This window comes from Cataglyphis hispanica, chromosome 2 (assembly GCF_021464435.1).
Source record: "Cataglyphis hispanica isolate Lineage 1 chromosome 2, ULB_Chis1_1.0, whole genome shotgun sequence".
NCBI classification, from domain to species: Eukaryota; Metazoa; Arthropoda; class Insecta; order Hymenoptera; family Formicidae; genus Cataglyphis; species Cataglyphis hispanica.
This window is the reverse complement of record NC_065955.1, coordinates 5,088,096-5,111,252: the sequence shown is the minus strand read 5'-3', so window position 1 is coordinate 5,111,252 and position 23,157 is coordinate 5,088,096. Positions and strand designations below refer to the sequence as shown.

Sequence of the window (23,157 nt, the reverse complement as noted above, 5' to 3'; positions counted from 1 at the left end):
ATGTAAATTTACATTTGTTCAGACGTATTGCGATCGTGTCAATACACGATTTTTAAAAAGAAAAGAAAAAAAAAATTAAAAAAATTATTTTCCGAACGACCCAATAAAATTAGCAAATCCAAAATTCGACGGATTTTTAAATGATTTTTTCTTTTAGAGAAAAAAGAAGAAAAAAAACGAAAAAAAAAAATGAAATTACTTTCCGAACGACCCAATAATATCTTGTTGTTGAAATTCATAAATATTGATTATTGATTTATAATATTTTTGTAAAGCTATAACTCGATTTTATATTGTACTTTTGGTACAGTAATCAAAATTCTAAGTGCACAACACATTTCAGAGAAGGTACTTTTTGAAAAGCCATTTTTTTTCAAGTCGTAACCCTCCTTGCATCGAGCTATCGATATATCGGACGCCGTGAAGGCCATTGGGGAAAATCCTGCGTGACTAGGCGAGAGGATTTAACGACCCTCGTTTATATCGCAGCGGCCCGTAAACGCGAGGGCGGGCTGCAATCCAATTTTTTTGCTTTCCCCTGTTTCGCGCTACGACCTTCGTAATACGAGGCGCCATTTCTTTCGTCTCGCCCCTTACCACATCGTACCTCTCTCAGCGGAGGCAATTACGTATGCAAAGAGGCCAAAAAGTAACGACCGGTTAGACTTACCCGCGAGATCTATCGATCGATCGAAGCAGCATCAAATCGCCCTTTAAGTTTATTATCTTCGCTTTATGGACAAAAAAAAAAACCGATTCGGATTAGAAAATCGAGATCGTGAAAAATTGCAGATTGTAAGCAATTTGTGATGGTATTAATAAATATAAATATTAAAATATGTCTTCTGTTTATAAATATAACGAGAGTCGAGGATAATTATATTTTATATTGCGATTTAATGAAAATTTGTAAACATTATTATATATAATTCAAGATTGAGATTTAGTTATACAACTTATATAAATAAAGTAAATAAAAAATAAATCGTATATTTAAAAGATATATTATTTATTTTGAAGATGGCAAAGAATCTTAGTCGAGCGTGACCACTCTTTTATTGTCCTTTTTCATCGTTCATATTACGCGTTCGCAATAAATAACGATATCTTATGCAATTTTAGTGAGAAGAAAGATGCACGCGAGAACACTGTATCAATTTCATTTTACCGCGAGCGTTCATTTTGCCGAGAGCTTTGTTGCTCTCCATTTAGAGGTGTTTTATGCGCGCGGCTTAAAACTCATCGTAAAGCGCTCGTAAACCCTACTTTTGTGATAAGAAACGATAAGACGATAATCCAGTCGTCTCTAAGATGGTTGTTCCCGATTAACCACGCGGACAATCAAAAAATAATAACGTCCCTATGGTTATAGGATCAAAATTATCTCGAAGCGTACGTGCTCGTGAACTTCTTTTTCCTCTCCGTTTCGTATCCTCCCTTCTCGTCGCGCGATTCATAAAATTCTTACGACGATATTTGCGAGATTCATATAGATGAATTATTAATTATTACCGTTTTTACGAAGAGATTCGCGTTACGACAAATCATCGAGGGCGCATGTCCGGTTATAAAGCATTTTATTAGCCATTATTATATGCAAATGCATGCCAGTTCATATTTCTGCGAAGATAATGCAAAATATTTGTGAAATACAAATAATCCCGCAATTCCACGATTTCATAAACCTACAAAGCGTATAACAATGATGGCCGGGATAATACCATCATAGACGATGCAAGGGTAATATATTAGTCGCTTTATATTTTGTTTTATTAATTCGCATTTTATTTTATTACAAGTCTTCTAAACTTGCAAAAGAGAAACGCAAATAGAAAACAATATTTAACACTCACCGGTACGATGTACAACGGCGGAATTGTAGCACACACAACTTTAATCTGTAAAACATAAAAAAAAAGTATATTCGTTTTGCATATAAAATAATGTTGCACAACATAATTAATATTTTTAAAAACAATAATTGCGGTCGGTTGAGAATTTTTACAATTTATCTTTTAAATATATTTAATAAAAACAGATATTTAATTTGAAAAAAATTACATAAATTCTCCGAATCAAAATTTTTTTAAAGCGGAAGCTTTTACAAAATTTACGAGATAATTAAAAATCTCTCATATAAAAAGTTTAACTACAAATTTTAAACATATAAAATATTTTATATGCGTGTCATATTATGTGATGTAAAATAATCTGTAAAATCGATTATTTTACTACGGCATAAACGAGCAATTAATTTCACACTGGCAATAAATAGTAACTTAAATAAGTTATAAATCACTAATCTTACAGTTGCTTCGCTGTCAACTGATGCCTCTCCGGACCTGTTCCTCTTCTCTTCATCCTTTGCTGCTTCTTCATTCGGTATTTTACATGACACACTCACTTGTGAGAACACGATTAATTACGATCGCACGTGCTTTAATCGGCAGAGTAGAACAATCGAGAGAATACACTTCGCATACGCGCAGAAATGCCGATGTATAATATAATCATACGCGGCACGCGCTTCATTATATCGCTATGGCAGAACAATGTGGAAATTACGATCGCGTAAAGTCACGATTCCCTCGAAAATCACGCGGTCAAATTCACGTGCCACTCACTGTGGCAATGCAACTTTTATTGCTAACAAATAATATACATATATATATATTTTATTATAATTTTATTATGTCACGTTAGAGCGCACGTAAGTGGCTAAATGAATAATTTAAATTTTAAGATATCCGGGGAATTTAATATTCAAAAATATATTGTCATTTTGTCACAATTATTCGTGTGATAGATTTTTTATTATAAATCTATCAAATAAATAATATAAATATACCGTTTTAATCAACATTAAACTTTCGTTATGTAATTAATAAATTATTCGAATGACATATTAAAATACGACTATATTTATTGAGTAAACGCGTTTTGTAACGCCGTATATGATTCAGAGTCCATTCGCGTTATGTATCATTAATCATCAAAGAACTCGAAAATATCATTGACACAAACTCTCACTTTGATATCGTCCGATATTCAAGTAAATGATTAGTCAAAAGATATGTTGTGTCATCTAAAAATACATCATTCAAAATTCAATATTACACGATATATTTTGAATACATAAATGTCACGAAATATATAAATGCATTATATTAATAAACGATCAATATATCGCAGAGCTTTTCATTGTGAATTATTTTACCCTGGTTTGTGTATTACTCAAAATTTTTGATATGAAAATGATGGATTAATTACATGTGAAAACAAATGAAAAATTCGAATTACAGCGCGAGGCAAAATATATTCGAGGCGTATTTAAATAATACATTATGTTGCCCGTAAACATTTTATAATTACTAATAATTTAACTTATTTGTTTTATCATAACAGAAAAATTTATAATTTCTATGTCACTCCGATTTTCCAAAGGAATATATCACGTGAAATATTCGATAAATAGCAATGCTCATATAAATCACGCTGACTAATAATTAATAATTGTAACAATCACGTTTTTAACATCTTCCAGTAATTCTCGCGATTATGTTTCGAAAGATCCTAAGATGATACATCGCTATCGATATATATTTTTTAAATATGAGCGAGAAGAAATCGAAGCGTTATGGAAGGCCAATTATAAATTATTGATTTATCTCTCAATATTTAAAATAATAATTATTCCTTTAATTTATTTAGATATGAATATGAATTTCGGGTTTTGAATCTTTCGCCGATTTAAGCATTATTTGCCCATGATTATCGGGAGTAATATACGATTAGCGGATCAAATAATTTAAGTAAAGGAAAACTGATGATATATCGACCGTTAATTAATAATTTATTTCGCAGATTTATTATGTATCTCGCGTGCAATATCGTGAATTTCGATTGTATATTTTGGGACGGTACATTGCCTCTCAACTAGCCATTAACTCGACTCGCGTAATACCGCGCGATATCAAAGTGAAGTTGCCAATGCCATTTTCGGTCATTAACAAAAAACGTTTGCGTTTACGAGGCGGATCGAACAGCGTCGCGATATGTTCAATTATAATAAGTACATTCGTTATTAATCCTACATTTTAATATTTATCAATCCATCATAAATTCAGCGTTTGTACAATCCATCGTTGCAATTTGTCAAAACGCGTATCCCGCGAAATTTATTCAAAATTAGTCGACAAACTTAACTATATCTTTGAATATTGCACAATTCTCGAATATGTGTTTAATCCGTATTCCAAACTTTATAATAGCAGATGAGTGATTATTGTAAAACGAAAGGATATACTATCTGTTAAATGTCGCCGCAGCAAGTGACGCGCGAATTTGAATAGCGAGATTTTCGAGCGCCGTAATTTCCACGTTGTTCTCTCATTAATGAAATAAAGTGCGTGTCGCGCACGATGATTATACATCGGAAGCGGCGTGTAAAGTGTCACGCGATCGTCGTATCCAACCAATTAGTGCGCCCATGATCGTAATTAACAGCGAGTGTCATGCAAAAGTGTCATAAAAGAGCAGCAAAGGAGAAGCAAAAGGAAAAAAAGGCATCGAACGACAGCGGGAACTGCAAAATAAGTAATTTGTAATTTATTTAATTTTTATATTATTTGTTACTTATTAAATTAAATTTATCTTTCTCCGTAGTAGTGATCAATTTTATATTAATACATAAATATAATGTGTGTGTGTGTGTGTGTGTATATATATATATATATATATATATATATATATATATATATGTATATATATATAAAATATTTTCCGTGTATCTCTTACATATTTTTTAATTTATATAAAAAAAATCTGTCTTCTTTAAAAGTATCTTTCCAATTAACTTTATTTATTGTGAAATTTTCCCTTGCTTGCGTCACAAAAAAAGAAGAGATAGAATTTAGATTAAAGATATCACTCACGACAGAGGTATACTCTATCAGGGAATCGAACGTTAGTTATTTTCGCGAGTTCAAACGCTCAAGTTTTTCCAATTAATCTCAGTCCAGTCGGAGAGAAAGCGTTCGTGTTTTATTAACGACAAATAAACCGACGTTTTGATCCAAGGGTCTCTGATCGCAGCTCGAAATAATTGAAATTTAAGACGCGAAACGAGCGTACGAGCGGTGACTCTTCCTCGTCGTTGCCTCGACTCGATTCGATCCAATTAAGCGCGGCCCCGAGGGTCCCACGGAGTGCTGTCGGCAACTTCGATTTTCTTTTCGTTCTACTCTCTTCCCTTCCGCTTTCTTTCCTTCTTCAGTCCACTCCTGTCTTCCTGGAGACCTTTACTGTGTTAAAGAGGCGACATTCGAGTGCCAGCAAAAACTGGTCGAGACAACGAAACACGCTCCCATCTCTCCTGCGAGCGCGATACTCGTTACCTTAATTACATTCGGAACGTAAACCGCGTAATCAAAAAGGACGGCTTTACCTGCTGGCGAAGAACATTTTTCGACACGAAAAACAAAGTTTCGCGAAGCAACGCCTGACAAATTTCGTCATATATCTCGTAAGATTCAACATCGTTATGTTTCTTACCATCGAAGATACTTTATTATACGCTTGACAGTCTACAAAATGTTTCTCATGTTTATTATGATAGAATAAATTTTAACAATCGATACAATTTTTATAATTTATGACACAATTAAATTATTTTGTCTAATTTTATTTTAACTTTTATTTTATTTTATTTTATTTATTTATTTATTTATTTTTTTTTTTTTTTAATAAAATTAAGTCATTAATATTTTTCAAAACATACATTTGTTTTCTTCTTTGACATTTGCCAAAAAAATGATACGGTTAATCGCGAGATTAATCATCGTATAGTTAAGGATCTCAATATTAATATAAGCAATAAAAATGAATCACCATAAATGTTTCCAAGATTCTCTTCCGCCTTATTCTTGTTTCAATCTTGAGGTCGACATTTAGTTTTCGAAGGAACAAACGGGCAAACGCGAACTACAAGTAACGTCACCTCCATTAATCTTCCTCCTGCTCGGATTAGATTTAACCTAAGGGATTCTCACGATCTTGTCTCGACCGAAATTACGATCGCGACCTCTTCGTGACTCTGCATCATGAAAGCTGATTCATCTCGAAGGGGAACAATCCGAAATAATTGAAAATAGAATACATAAAATATTTAATAAATCAAATAATTTATGTATCATTTCAATCCTATGGAACTTATTATTACATTAAATATATCTCGAAATAGCACTTGTTGGTAACAGCAACCACAGATAATGTATAATGACTAATTACGTAACACTTCTTTTTCGTTTCTCTCGAGGCGAAGCGTGATTATGCGTTTCCGCCAATTGCAGAGCAATGCTATTGATGCGCATGTTTCGAACCGCGAGCTTGAAGATAGGCAACGAACAATAATCCGACAAAGAATAATAGATAGCAATGAGGTATTGTCCCGTGTCGCTTTCAACGAGTCCAATTAAAGCGCGCCCTTCCGTCGGCTTAAAGTCGGGAGTGCGGTGGAGTTTTTTCACCGGCGACGAGTGCAACGGAGAATTGTATATCTAGGTTTCAATAATAAAAGTCTCGTTACGTGTTGCCGTTTACGCTCGCTATAGATTATCACGTTTCCCATTCGAATATTTTTTGTCCGATGGCGATTGCGCGTCGCCGAATAATTAAAGCATAACGAATTGACAATGTGGTAAAATTCGTATTGATTTTTCTACTACCTTTTCTGTTTCCGATTCAATATAAGTGCCAATATTATGTATATATATATATATATACACGGTCCGATAAAAACAGTCGACGCAGTCGATTGAAACAAAAATAAGGTGAAAGAGAATCTTAAAAACATTGACTCGTTTTTATTGTTTATATTAATATTGAAATCCTTGACTGTACGCTAATTAATCTTGCGATTAATCGTATCCTTTTTTTACGAGCAAATGTCAAAGAAGACAAATGTATATTTCAAAAATTATTAATAACTTAATTTTATCAAAAAAAAAAAAAAATAAAAATAAAAGTTAAAATAAAATTACAGAAAATAATTTAATTGTATCATAAATTATAAAAATTGTATCAATTATTAGTAAAATTTATTCTATCATAATAAACATGAGAAACATTTTGTAGAGTGCGTCAAGCGCGCGCGCGCGCGTGTAATAAAATATCTTCGATAAACTTATAGTTTTGCGATGGATCGGCAATGAGAGGCACGTTTCGCCCAGCATCGGATCAATTTTATTGAGAAACGCTAAACTTAAAAAAGAAAATTTGTTTACATTTAAAAAATGAACATTTTCATTTTAATAAGACGTACGGAGAATATTAGACGAAGATTTATAACCACATATATGTTCCGAATTTGTGCAAAACTCCAGGCGAGCATAAATTTCGAGTAATATGCGACGCGAGGTTTTTTCACGTAAATTATTCATGCGAGAGTCGCACAAGACTAACGCTAAATCCGGATTAACAAGGATGATTTTATTTTTTCTCTTTTAGATAAAATGAAAACTCCGCGTCGATACGGTTGCGACATCGGATCGATACCGAACGAAGACGCCGAAGTAAGCGAAAAACGAAATTCAATTAGAAATGCAGGCTGCGCGAAGGCAAAGCCGGGACCGAGCATCCGGCAAGCCGGATGTAATGCGATTACCAATGACTGAAATTGTATTCCGAAGAATCGAATTTGCGGTCAAAACAAAATGGTCAAGTGTGCGCAATGCTCATCGGGCGATCGATGTGAAACGATTCTGCTCGAAACGAGAAACTCCATAAACATCTCGGTGGGTGGGAAGGGGAGGAGGGAGGAGGGAAAAGGAGAGGATCTTACTTCCGCTTCAATAGAATAGCGGAATCGATATCAAATGATAAACTCTCTTGTATAAGAAATAAGAAAGATGAATCAGTCGCAGAAGGAGAGAAACGGAAGGGAATGTTAAAGAGGGTCAATATTTGTTGGTGGTATCTTATTATTGAAGAGATTATTGAATGTCTGGCAACAAATATCTAAGGATTATCAATAACGGAAAAGAAGATGGAAATATTGTTACTTACATTATGGATGAATACTAATAAGTCGAATAGATGATAGCTCGATCTTACAACTGAAGAGAAAACTGGAGAGCCCGATCAGAGATTCTTGCATTCAGAGCATCATTTTCACGATCATATTTTCTCGAAACATTCTGCTTTCTTTATTTTGAAATATTTTTAAGATACCGTGAATGAATATCTCTACTATCTTCTCTTGAAAAAATATAGAAAACAAACAAGGAACATCTTGGAGTTTTACAAACTCCGGTATCCACTTCTAGAGTTAATAATTACAAACTCTTGAGAAATTATTTTAGCAGCGCACGATTCAACCTGACGGATAAAGACGTTTCGATAGACGGAGATTTTTATCACCGGCTTTTTGCCGCGTGAAGAACGTCGTAATGTCTCAAAGACACACAAATAGCAATCTTCCTTGTCGCGTCAAAGGAAGCAAGTCATACCTGCCTGCGTTCTTCGTTTGACTGTCTGACTTCTGATCCCGTACGAACGTCACGCCGACGTAGAATTCGTAAACTCGCGTACGTGAGAAGAAAAAAGGGGAATGAGGACGAGAAGGGTGAGCAGAAAGGGATGGGTCAAGTGCGTTTGAACAGACACACGACACACTCGTCGACCGTCCGACGTTCCGTGTTATTGTCTCTCCGTCTTTGTCTCGCGCGATCCGCGCGCGTCTTCTTGTCTCCCTGATTCTTTGTGTATCGTTTTATAATAGGAGCGACGTAGAGCCGGATAAAGATTTTTGAACCGGCGCCCTTGCGTCCGAAACGAAACACCATTCATTTTCGTGCCGCTTCGTTGCACGCTCACTCATGCCACGCGAGAAGAAGGGATCTTAGGGAAAGTAAGAATCTTAGGAAGTAATCACGGAAGAGTCGTGTAAATATTGTTACACGAATGACAGATAGCTTTTCATCAGAATCATTCTTTGAATGAAAGAAAAGTGAATATTCTTTATTCTTGTAATATTAACACATAAATCAAACTGAGATTTGACTATAACAAGCTTGGCGCGTCTTAGATGTATCTCATTTTAATCAATTTTGCTTTATTAAGAACATTAATGATGACGTACGTTGAAAGCGAAATAGATTTGAAAGAAATTTTAAAAGAAATTTTAAAAGAAGTTTTAAGAACATATTTTTATTCGGAATAATTAGAGTAAGCAGAAAAAATGCTACTCTTGATATATGTATTTAGATAAGTTTTATTATACATCGTGATAAATGTATGTGATTCAGTATGAAAAGCGTTAATTTAAACAAAAGTCGCTCACGTGAGATAATACAATGAGATTATTAACATAATTTTTAACGGAAAAGGAAAGGCCAGCTATGAATGGTCGTAGTTTTTGTACGAGAAATCACAACGTAAAAATGCAATGCCGGGCAATTTTATGCTTCGTATACGGAGATCCTTTCGCATTGCGCGTCTCGTATAGAATATATATTCCGCTATTACCGGATAATCCATCTTTAATAATCACTCTAATGGCGGTGAATTTCGTTCTGATATTGTGGTACATTTCGTGGCATGTTAGTGAAACGAACGAGACGGAACATCAATATATTACTTCTATTATAGAGATTCCAGAAATTAACTTGTTTTCGCAAATTACGCGTTCATATGAAATTCACGCTTTTATTTAATCGCTTTCTTCGTCTGACGCGAGATAAAATTCGTTTTATAACCCGCGGGATCTGTGCACTTTAGAATATATTTTATTTTTCAATATCGCTTTTCTTTTTCTTTTTGTTTCCGCAGTAACAAATGTATATATCGAAATTGTTTAATTAAAAACAGTGTGTTATTTTCTTAGCTTGTAAATATTAAAAATTGAGAACAGAAAATTGATCGAAAAGATTTATCAAGAAATTTCCACGTGTGATGTGAAATAGTTGACAGATGTTGACATTTGATGTCACGTGGAACTGTCAATTTTTTGATAGATCATTACCACTGATTCTGTTTTTAATTTTTAATATTTACAAACTAATATAATATATATAATAATAATAATATATATATATATATATATATATATATATATATATATATATATATATTTCATTAAAATATTACGCTACATTTGTTAACTTTATCGAAGCTATTATATCGTCATCCGAGAAATCATCTTGTATACACAAAATAATTGCGCGATATTAATCAATGAACGAAAAGTCAGCGTTGCATATAAATGTCGGGAGATTATCATTCTCTTTAATAACTTTCTACGATGAACGTGATAAAGTTAGCAATTTCAACAATACATCTTCGAACTAGCATTTCATAATCGTATCCCACGCACGCACATATATACATATGTACATATGTACAAAACACACACATGTGCACAAAGAGAGCCTTCTAACCAGAGCCAACAGCTCCTGAAAACGAACTGCTTTTCGCCACTGTGGAAACATTTTTAACCCGGCGCTCGCTCGTTTCTCTCTCTAAATCGCTCGGTGCCGCCACGATACGTTAGCAGGTCCCTCGAGCAACGGTTTACCGCCATCAGACTCGTTTCTTTCACCCAAGCACCGTTGGGATCAGAGTCGCCGTCGCACGGTTATCGATATTCCTCAAGGATAATCGTCTTACGATTTTCGCTCCTTCGTCTCTTTCCATCCGCCATCCCTCAGTCGGCTCCCGGGACCCCGTTGTTTATCTCGGGCTAGGAAGGGACGCAATAAGTAAAGTAAGCTTCGGTTAGCTCGCACGGATCAGGAAAAAGGCTCCATTGCAAAATGCACTGTGTAGCCAATATAATAGTCGTTGCAACGTCGCGCGTCGGTCTGCTAATTCACGTGAAACGCATTCTAACTCATAAATTTCCGCCCCAATTACTTGTTATGCGCTGCTGCGGACAGTAAAGAGTTGCTACGCTCCTTTTTCGAATGCACGAAAACTGTTTTCGCAATTTTCGCGCGTCCTCGAAAGAAAGAGTGCCGCAATTCTTCTGTCCGCGACGCGCGGGAGATTGATATCGCAGAATAATAGGGAAAAAAAAAAAAAAATTTTTCAACGATGAAAGAAATTAGGGATTCCAAGCGCTATTGTTTCCATTGTTCGAATCTCAGTTACTATCGATAAAAATTGCGGGAAGCTGTTTTCATTTAATCTTTGCTCCTTTGACACACCGTCGTCACACTTCTCGTCCTCTTGTCTCACTCTCTTTTAAAAATTTACGAACCGCAAATCGTAAAATTGTATTACGATATATGCATTGCGAGACCGGGAGGATTATGTATCATTGACTTATTTTATGGCGAGAAAGAGGCTGGAGGGTTGTTCGCTGGGGAAGCGTGGAAGAAAACATGAAACGTCGGGATGGCAAGGGATGAAATGTCCCTGCTGGCTCCTATTTGCATTCTCTCGACACAAGCACGATTCCATTTCCGGTGGCAGTAGAATTGTTTCGCGCGGTTGGTCAAACTTGAGATCGATTTTCGTTCAAATAGACGATCTTAAGGCGCAGTCGCAAGGGAGCACAGATTCATCGAGAATAGTTAAACGTGATATTCTGGATGGTTGATGAATTCAGAAGGACATCTTTAGTGTAATGCAAGGAGAATGATTTAAACTATTTGGAATAATTATTACAGAACCCAAGAGTCCTTTACTACCGACTTATACTGCTATTTATCTTTATGAAATGTAGCGGTAGAAAGAATATATACGCAGATCAGAATAAGTAAATTAAAGTACGCGGGATAAATCCCATCACGTATTTATCACATTGTCGTCAGATTAATGTCGTCGCGTCGTAAAATTAATCGAATCCATCAGGCACGCGTTCGAACGTGTCGCTCGCTTAGTATAATATCACCCTTCTTGCACAACAACCGTCCACATAATATCCTATCATAATCGTTTATGTCTTCTCGTACGTTCTAAACGTTACCGATCGGCGCTTTATAAAATCAATTTTGTCAATTTTGTCATCACGGGAGAATTTATTGCCTCGACTTGACATCCTTCCTCCAAAGAACCGCAGCGGTCCTCGATGATCTCGATTATGTGTGCGTTCATCGCTTGTCGCAACCGATAAGCTCCGATCTAAATCGACGGATGGGCAGCGAGTTAACGGTACGCTTACCTCGCTCCTATCCGGGTGATTATGTACGTTTCGCTCTCGTGCACGTTTCATCTCGTTACAAACCGCCTGATTATAGTCGATTGCTTTCAATGCGCGGACGCGTCACGCGCATTGCGGCTAGCTGCGGACATGCTGATAACGATGATACTAAATGCAAAAGACGAAGGGAGAGAGAAAGACCCGGCAATTGACATCCGTTTCCATTTCCAAAATCTTAGTACTTTATCCTGTTTTAAATTAACGCTTTATTAAAAAAGAGTACACGTCAATGTTGAAGAATGACAGCTAAATGACAGTTTCTAATATATGTCGAAATTAATTAAAACATTAATTAAAATACTAGCATAATTGAAATATTTTGTCGGTATCAAATGATTTTTCAAGATTTCGTTAAGTTTTTATATATGTTTCCTCAGCTGAAATCCTTGAACATGAGTTTTTTACTCCATGCTAATAAAAAATAGTCAATTTTCTATTAAAATATATGGGAGTCATATCTCGAATGCAAAGTGTGTTTACGACGGGCCGACCCGAACATTAGGTGGGTATACGATCGCACATAAATGTTTGCGAAATGTAGATATCCACGTCGAAGCTATCTTAACGCCCATAAATACATTAACGAACATGCTCGATGCTTATATCGCGAGTTTAATTATGCACGCATTTACCTTGTAATTAGCAGGGGCTGTTTGGTTACGCCGACCCGATACTCACGGAACTGTAACTCACGTGACCTGTTTGTGAGGTTTGAATTACGTAATACCGGCTGCTATCCACACATACGAGCCCTGGAAATGACACTCCTATGATACATGACCGCGCGCCGCATGTATCTCGGAGAGATGTGATTACATATGTAAAGGTATTTATTTTCAATCAATACCACTTGATCAGATCTATAAAATGCGTCGCAGCATTATATAGCCACATTTATTTACATTATCCCGAATACTCGCAGCATTTTTAATGTAACTCGATACTGTTGTTACATACAATAGGCGCTCGATTATTAGATGAGGTTGCGAAATAAATTTCAACCGTGTAAAAAGAATATTTGAAATTATTTTTAAAAATTTCTATATAAAATCGCTTGAATTTTAACGCAACTAACATAACGAATTATATATATATATATATATATATATATATATATATATATATATATATATACTTACTTTTATCTTATTCTGCTATTATTTTCTGAAATAAGGAAAGGTAATTCACGACATTTATTTGTCGATAAAACAGCTGGAAATGCACATTTAAAGATAATTTGAGACTCCAATTCCTTCTACGCGAATGCACTCGAACGACAAGGAAAGCTATATCGGCGATTACCCCGTTAAATGGTCCGGAAGTATTAAGTCGATCGCGTACGTACGACAAAGTGGATTATCGGTCTTCTTTAATTCGGTCCTGTAAGAACGAAAGGGGAATTGCTTTCGTGCCAGAAATTTTCGAAGATAATTTACACGCAACCACGCACATAAAAATTGAGATTTTTCTAAATTTCAAAGCTGAGATGATAAGGTTGAGGCAACGATTATGAGATTCGAAGATGATATATATTATAATGAATGTGATGTATGATCCGTTACTATTATTATTGAAAGAATTTTGAAAACAGGCAACGCGCACGGCTAATAGGAAGAATTTGGCGAAGCAACAAGTGTTTCCATTATTGTTCGCTACATCAATTCCCGTTTTCATTTTAATTATTTGAATTAACTTGGTTATTGAATTACTTAATTGTAACATTATCGAGGCGACTACGTCACGATCTCCTCTCGTCAAAGTTACTAATAATTCTACAACAACGTTAAACACTTCGCGCCCCAAAGGCAAGCAATAATGGCGTCGAACGGTTACGCTTTGATCAAACGCGTTAATGACACACCAATGGCACGACAAACGCTACTACGGAGCCACAGAATGCAGAATATATTACGTAACGCAAACAAAGTTTGCTGACAGATTTAACGTTAAATGGTTTTTTTTTTTTTAATTCATCAAATATTAATAATAACATGAAAATTGAAAATTAATTTTCGATACTTTCGATATTATTGCAGTCATAATCATATTACATGATAACATTCGCTATACAAGCGCAATAATATATCAGAAATAAACGGACAAGCAGCTGAAGTAGTTTAAATCAAAGTGCGTCACCAGTCAAAGTAGTACAAATCAGTAAATGGCCAGCCGAAGTAGAACAAGCTAGCAGATGGTCAGCCAAAGTAGTACAAGTCAATGAATGGTCAGTCGAAGTAATACAGATCAGTGCGCGGCGAGTTTAATACAAGTCGGATAATGATCAGCTTTATAAAACATCTATAATCTTCAATCTATTCGTCTGTTGCAGTTTTATTTTAATCGTTTTTAAATTTATAGGAAAATTTATTCAAAATATAATTAGTCACAATCTCTAGTAGATATAAAGGATTACCTGGAAGCGATGTTTATACGCGGATAATGAAAAGGTGCTTGATGAATTGGTAGAATTTTGACGATCTTTCATTCGCAAATTATTTCCAACCGTAGAAACATTGAATGTGTCGCTGTTGAAATATTTACACGTTTTTCATCTCGCCGAGCACGTGCCTCGCTTTGGTCTCGTGAGACGACGACGACGTGAAGAGGAAAGGATGCGGAATGGATGACGATGGGAATTAGGTTTTCCGAAGGATATGTGACCGGCTTTTCTAGATGGTGTCTCTACTCTATACGATGTCAAAGTACCGCGACAGCCAACTTTCTCGTAAAGCTTTTCTCTGCTTTCAACGCCTTCCTGCAATGCACGACATTCCGTTTCGTAAAAAAAAAAAAAAGGAAAAAAAAATGGGAAACGCGTACGGAATTTTTTTTCACATCGCAGTTACGACCGACACGCGGAGAGCCAATGAATACGAATCTCTATCATCTGAGCTATTAGTCCTTGAACCGTGACGGAAAATTTTATCTTTCTCGAACGAGGGGAAAAAGTTGATAGAAAAAAATGAGTGTTAAAAACATTTCGTTTATCCGATCCTCTTTCTATCTCTCTTTATGTCTCTCGTATAATAGAATATTTATTACAGAATGGTTTTATATAGTAGTTCGTAATGTTTCCGGGATTTTTGATTTATTTATAAAAAATTCAACGACTTTGCACTGGCGTTGCATTGTTTATTGGCAAAATGCTGTAACAAAGGAATTAAAAAATATTATATAGCGCAATTTTCCATACATTAATCATATTTAACAAGTAATTACATGAAAAATTATGAAGCGTTCTTTCCTGAAACACAGAAAAAATTGGAGAACAGAAAAAAGATAGTATATTATTTTATCTAAATCCTCGAACCACACACATTAATTATATTTTGAACACTGTATCATTCGATGTATACGACAGGTTTTAATCAAACCCAACAAGGCTTCGAATTGATATTTCTCTATTTTTTATTTACGTCGTGTAGAATCAATCCGCGGTGGGGAAGATTGTATTGGTCAGGGGCTGAGGGAACACGCGGGACAACGCGTGAAAATCGCAAACAGACCGCACAAAACGTAGCGGAAACAACGCGGGTCCGCATTGTCTATCGCAAATAACAGCGAACATCGACAATCCCGCGGCACGCTACGTGACGACAAAATCCACGTCCGCGAAACCAAACGAGACGAAACGAAACGAAACGCGCGACGAGGCATAATCGAGGGAAAATCCGAAGAATCTCCCGAAGAGTAAGTTTCCGCCGATCGTTATATAACCGGAAAAGCTCGGCCGCGATAAAAGCGGCGTAAAAGGAATCCAGGCTGATTCCCGCGAGCGCGCACCGCCGTCTCCGGCGCGTTAATTGTAATGGTATTAATTACGATAATGGAGCGCCTCCCTCTCCCCTATTTCTCTCCCTCCCCCGCACATCGCCTCTCTCTCTCTCTCTCTCTCTCTCTCTCTCTTTCCACGCGTCTCTCCTCCTCTTTCGCGCCTACGCAATCCCTTCGCACCCCCATCCCTTCGCTCGCAGTCGTGCCGCTAACCCCTCCATTCTCTAGCTCTTTGTTCCATTCCCCCGGCGCTGGCGTCAATTAAGTGGATATTTCAAACGAAAAATTCTAATAAGCCTGTTGAAACGAGTTCGCTTCAAAGCTGGAGTGTGGTTCTTATGGAGCTTCCAACGAAATCGTCGAAGCAGATGACGGCATCGCTGATGGCAAATTTTTTGTTTTTCGTCGCCAATGGCGCCGCTTCGATCTCTCCGAAGTGCGAGACGAGAAGACTTCGTTTTGTGTTGGCGTCGCGAATATCGTAGTTGGAGTACGTTCGATCGGCCGGAATTCTCTCGCGAGAATAGTTCGACAGCGGGAGGGCCTCGCGAGGGAATTCAGGACTTCCCTCAGTGAGATCTATTGACGGCGAGGAAAGAGGGTTGATGACGGGGAAAAAGGATGAGAGGGGGGAGGGGGAAGAGGCAAGAAGTGCAGTTCGATACAGATGAATACGTTTTCGAAAAGGCGAGTACGAGGACTTTGTCTCTCGGCTTCGAACACTTTTGTTTCCTACTCTTCTTTCTTTGTTCCCGAGTAGTGTCATTTGATGTCCGTAAATGAATATACAAAATAAATACAATATATATACATATATATATATATATATATATATATATATATATATATATATATAGAGTGGTACAAAAGTACTGTATTTTATAGATTGCCTTTGTGGAGTTACGGATACGCTTGTCGATATAATGTATCGCTCGATGCCTCTCGATGGGAGATTCTTTGACGAGTTTAAAGTCGCTCTTTGCTTTAGCAAACGAGAGATCGGTTCATATACGAGACGAGACACTCTTCAATTTTCATTAAATATGCTTCAATTAAGCCTCGGTTTTTTCCGATAGCCTTGATACAGTTACTTATTTGCACACATAAGGATATTGAGATAGATTGGAAGAATTATATGGCAATGTATTCGTTTTTAGATTTAATCTTGATTATTAAGAGGAATTTACATAATTCCTCGATATACCGTGTCCTTAATATGCATATACGAGATTGCATTAAAAGTAAAAGTCTCTAGGGATATTATGACTTAAACTAATCCATATAGTGTTATAAATATACATAAGCATAGCGTTTTTTTTCAGGAAGCTAACCCTTTGTATGTCCTGCTTCTATTAATTCATACCCATACATGTAAAAAAATTTCTCTCCTATATATGTTAAACTTATACATTATTTAAAATCACTATAAAAGATAAAAAAAAAATATAAAAGCAATAGAAATAAAAATATTTAACATTTGAAATCCTAAAAAAAAAAAATAATTTATATAGCGCAAAAACAATACACTTCATCATAACTGAACATACTTTGCATTTATTGTCAAGCAATTTGTAAATTTAGCAATAAAAAGGAGATTATACAATATAATGTCTATAAAGTTTCACGTAATGAAACTTGAAAACTTTTTCCTGTCCGAAGACTGTTCAAAGTGACTTTGGTGGCTCGTGATATACGATCGGAGGCGGGGGGAAGGGGGAGGGACTCTTACATTAATTCATATGCCGAGAAATTAATTATTCCGTCCGAGTTATAAATGCCTTCCGCGGAATTATACCGTTTCCTTGGCGACGAGACATATTGATAAAATTGCAGTATTATGCGATCGTTAAAAGCCGGATGCGATGTCACGAGACACTGAACGATAAAAGCAAAATTACCTTATCCGCAGAGAAATAATTTAATTAAAACGTTCTTCATTATTCAACAGCATAGATACATCATCAGCGTAGATTTAGTGTTTAGAATTATTCGTGGCATCGATTCTATTCGAAGCGCACATTTGTATTCTTTAGGTAAATCTATAAATTTTACAAGTTAAATTTTATATTTCTATAAGTATATATACGCCGCTAAATAAAAAATATTACGAACATATAATTACGAGGAGTAATTATGCTATTACCATTCGATATTTTCAGATTGTATAAAATGAGGTATTACGTCATACGACTTAGATAGTTATGACGTGATAATTTATGTAGTATGCAAGAGCAAAAATGCAAACCAAATGTATTATATAATATAGTGTAATATAATAAAATATAGTATGTTGTAATGTCGGAATATAATATGGAATATGAAATGGAATAAAATATAATATATGACTTGATGTGATATAATGTAGTAGTATATTGGCATATATGTGTTCTTGAGGAAAGGGACATGTATGAAGTTTTTTTTACTGTAAAAATGGAATGAAATAAACCTACTATTATTAGTTTTAACATATAACATACAAATAATGAATATAAACAAGTAGTAATTATATAAAAAGATTCTCGATGCTGTTATATAAGATTCATTTAAAAAATAAAGAAAGGGAATTTTTCAGAATAATAATTCTTGTGTTGTCAAAAAATTTGGGAACGTTTGGCTCGTAGATATATGTTTGATTTGTTTTGATTGTTTGATTTGTTTATAAATATAGACTGACTTGCGGACGAAGAACATTAATTCATCATTAAATACCAATAAAGTCCGCTAATTTCGCAGCAAATTAAAGTTTCGAAAGCGACAAAGATATCCTTTGTTACTAATAAACATTGTATATAAAAGAAATCTTATTTACATAAATCTCTCCTTTATAAATCTATAGTAATTATTAGAGAGTTCTAGCTGTATCAATTGAAAGTTAAGTAAATTAAAAAATGGATTACTGTATTTCTATAAAGATTGTGATTGATATTTAATCCTTTAATACATCTTTGTAATTTCACAGATCAATGCATTTCATCTGTTATATTGTCACAACTTTTAAGAAAACTTTTGCAGTAATTTTAATAAAGTTATGGGTTTTGCTGGAACGGAAAATATCATACATTTTAATGTATTTACAGATCGGAAAAATAATTACATTGTACATTAATAAAACACGTAATGAAATGAATGCGAAATGTATGTAAAACGCAATTTATTTGACTCATTAACTAGTCAGGTTACATGTATTTTGAAACATTTATCCTAATATGACGTGAACAATGTGTTGCGTTTATGACAAATGACTGTTACGTGAAAAAAACTTTTATTCCACTCTTTTCCGTTTTACTTTTTGACAAGAGTAGTCGAAGTTACAGCCGCGCAATTAAGAAACGTGTCGCGTATGTAGAAGGAAAGTAAATTCTTAAAAGTAGAGAAGATTTCAACGCTGGCAGTGTTCCAGTTTTTTGAAATTAATAACGACTCGGAAATACTCGGAAAAGTAGATACAGTAGGCGGAAGTAGACAACAACGGCAGATAATAATGACCAAGTTGGTAATCTTGCGGCTTCGCGTCGGCAAGAAACGCGCATAATCGTCCTTCTCTATGTCCAGACTTTAGAAAAAGGTCAACACCCACTGATCATAATGAAAGTTCCGTCGCCAGGAAGTTCCGCAAGAAAGTACCGTATATACAATTGTGTGTTCTCGTAGTTTGATTCTTATACAGAAGAGACGTGGTATCATGTTACCGTCACGTAGAAGTGAAAAACTGGAATTGACATGACGCAACTTTTATAAATTTCCGAAATCGTACGCTTAATCGTTTCTCCTGTGTCAATCGACTTCTTTCTGATGAAAATTCCATACGAAAGAATAATGAAATTTATTCATTTATTAGCAGGCTTTTATTCTCGCTTATTCATCAAGATATTAAATTTCGAGTAGAGTGATAAATTAATATGGAATCCACGTAAAAAAAAACAAACGATTTTTACATCCCCACATTTTATTATTCCGGAAGTGGTTCTCTCCGAGTCTTCCTCGGTCCCACGTATTTGCCAGTCTGTCGATTTCCTTCGATATCGATCGCGCGAGGAATGCTAAAATTTTCATAGAAACGCTCCGTTTCTCGGATTGTAAATGAGACGAGGGGCAATTAACCCCCCGGGTGCGATAATCGACGACACCGTCGACACCGCGGGAATTACATCGCATCGACAAAAATACGATAGGCGCTCGCCGCGCGGAGAAAGGAAGCCCATTAGCGTCGTCCGTGCGGCACCGGAGTGGTCGTTCATTCATGAACTCGCGGGCGTATATAAGCGTCGTTGTAACCCTACTACAACGACACACCTCCGCTACGTATTAACGCTCTATCGTTACTATTATTACTACTACTACTACTACGTTCGCGCTCTACTACGCTACTACCACTTTTACTTTGGCAGCATCGCCATCATCACTACTACTATCACCATCACCACCACCACCACCATCACCACCACCACCATCACCACCACTACTGCCGCCCTTGGTGCACCAACGTCGGTTACGTGTTCTACCACAAACCGACACCGGCACCGCATTCCTGGCGTTCTTACGCGAGGTGCCTCAGATATTCTCGGATGCAACGGCCTTTTAGCCGATGACTTCTATCGCCGAACGCGCCTTGACATTGAGAACACCGACGCTATGTCGGATCGCGACTATTCCATCGTTTCCTGGCTAGTCGGAATCTAGTCGAACGGATGTCGAGAATGCCCAATCTTCTAGCGTCTTCAAGAACGTACAAGATTGGACGTATCATCGATCTCTTTGATTTGTCTCAAATGTTACCGCAAAAAAATTAAGATAAATGAGAATATTTCTACTTTTTTTTTATTTTATCGCATACTTTTTCTAATATTTGATATAAAAACGAACTTTATGATCTGATAAGATTCATCAATTGATACAAGTGAAGTGACATTAGCAAATACTTATTTATGAATTCTTTTTTTATTATGGTATTAATTATAAATTCTCTATATCGCTGTCTAAATAATAGATTTCAAACATGATTTAAAAATTTATTTGAACTAAATATATTACTGTTTTTCGAGACCGACAGATAAACATCTGTCAGATAAATCTCTACTTTAATAATAAAACTGTTACCTCGTTTTCATTTTATAAAGTCATTATAAAAATAATCGAGCGTTCTCCATTTTAAACAATTTTATATAAAGTTTGTTTAATAACCGTTTCTGTTGAACCAAGCACGAATAAATAAGTCATGCCGATCGTTTATCTCAATTATTGCAATCGCGACAGCAAACACAGTTAATAGCTTGAAGTTATTTCCCACGTTCGATCGAAACTAGCGTTAATTAGGAGCTTCTCTTCTAGGACAAGACAGGAGATCAGCTCTTAATTTCGATAATGGATCAGAAATTTGTAGAAGCAATAATAGTAATGCAATTATTTTAATTTTCTAAAAATACGCTCATGCATTTATAACTATAAACTTAAACATATAATAATTGTTTAAAAAATAATTAGGAATATATATTCACGAAACATGCTATTATCATTTTCGATTTGTCTTTAATCTTTAATTGTAGTGATCTTTGTGATTTGGTTAACATTTATTCCTACATATATATACACATACACACACACACACATATACACAAATGGCCATAATATTAAAAGAGAAAAATGATAATCACTTTTCAATAAAGATACCTCTCTTAAAAGTCTCCGTCAGTTCTTTTTTACCGTGACAGGTTGTTAGACGGACGTTTATTTTACAAGTTTGTCAGAGCCGGTGCGTCCCGAGAAACGTGATTAAACTTTCGTGGCTCTTACGGAAATCGATCAAAAACATCGTCCCCCTGTCGCTCGCTCGGCGTCGTTTCCGGTTATCCCGACAACTTTAAGGTCAACGCGCATACTACGGTCCTTGACACTGAAACAACACGAAACTTCGGCAACTTGCCGACAAGTTGGCGAGATTTCCATACGTTGTTCCGGTACGGGAGAAAATGCATCCAATTAAGACAACGAACAAAACTTTGACTGTTTTAGCTCAAGCAACGCGAAATGTTTTGGTTCGCATTTCCTTCTTTAGGCGTTATTTATAGCTAAATCACGGAGAAGCGAGATTGGAACAAAGTATAAGAACATTTATAGAGAAAGTGTCAAGCAAGACGTGCCAAATGAGACATTTGACATGTATCTAAAAAGTAAATTGTGTTAGTAAATGAATTTTCCTGTACGTTTATTTTGGTTAATACAATTGCATTGTGCAAAATTTATACACATTTAATCGAATATAGATGCTATCGCATCAAAGTTCGTAATTAAAATGTATTTTAAAATTAAATTGAAATGTTTATTTAAATATAATAAAGCTCAACATTGTTTTTGTATTGACAATTACGTTACTTTAAAATTATTCTTTCATTACTTTTTTTTTTATTATCAACACTTTTCACATTAATATCATTCGAAACTTACTCGATGCCTTTAAAAAATTAACGCGCGGCGAAAAAAATATTCTCACTTAAATCTTAAATCACCCAAACATTCTTTAACCGATTATTCACATTGCTACGTGCATCTTATAATCTTCGTAATTAATTATAAATTTAATTTATTTCAATAAAAGCAACTTTCAAAAGAAAATCAATTTCTATGATACCAGTGATTTCCAATCCGGTGTTTCCGGATAAAAACTCGCGATCGGTGATACATTTGAGCGATTAGAATCCGTATAAAATTGCCGATTTCTCCGCGGAAACACGCGCAACTGACCATTCCTGATTAAAGGTAACGTTGATAGCGGACGGTGGTGATCGTTGGTGACGACGGTGCGCGATGGCGACGCGTGGAAACAGAAGTTACAAAGAGATATTCTCACCCCCGAAGAGCAAACAACTCTCTCGCCGCTTCCGCCGGAGCCTCGGACCGTAAACACACGTCGGTGGCTGGTCGCGTACTGAAGTTTCCACCGCCGGTGGATTCAGCATCCCCCGACCGGAGGGAGAGAGAGCAACCCCACCGCTACCTATCTACCTACCTACCACCGACGCGAACACCCTTTAACCCTCCTCCATTCGGCGCCCTCCGGTCCGTCACTCGAAACCGTCACCGTCTCACCCTATACGGACCATCACCAACCCCCTTCATCATAATACCTGAGTGCGAAGAGGGGGAGAGGAGGACGCGCGTAGATAGGGTACTTGGTTACTTGGTAT

At 35.9% G+C, this 23,157-nt stretch overlaps 1 protein-coding gene across 4 annotated transcripts in view; it reads right to left on the bottom strand.

The window, feature by feature from the left end:
• Window positions 1–22,894, bottom strand: part of LOC126859125 (cell adhesion molecule Dscam2) — a 96,005-nt gene extending 73,111 nt beyond the window's left edge. For all 4 annotated transcript variants that reach the window (XM_050610101.1, XM_050610103.1, XM_050610104.1 and 1 more), the window contains exons 1-2: window positions 22,821–22,894; window positions 1,854–1,898 (exon numbers count right to left, since the gene is read on the bottom strand). The gene's annotated coding sequence lies outside the window, so the exon portion shown is untranslated. The remainder of the gene's footprint in view (window positions 1–1,853; window positions 1,899–22,820) is intronic.
• Between the last annotated feature and the right edge of the window lie 263 nt (window positions 22,895–23,157).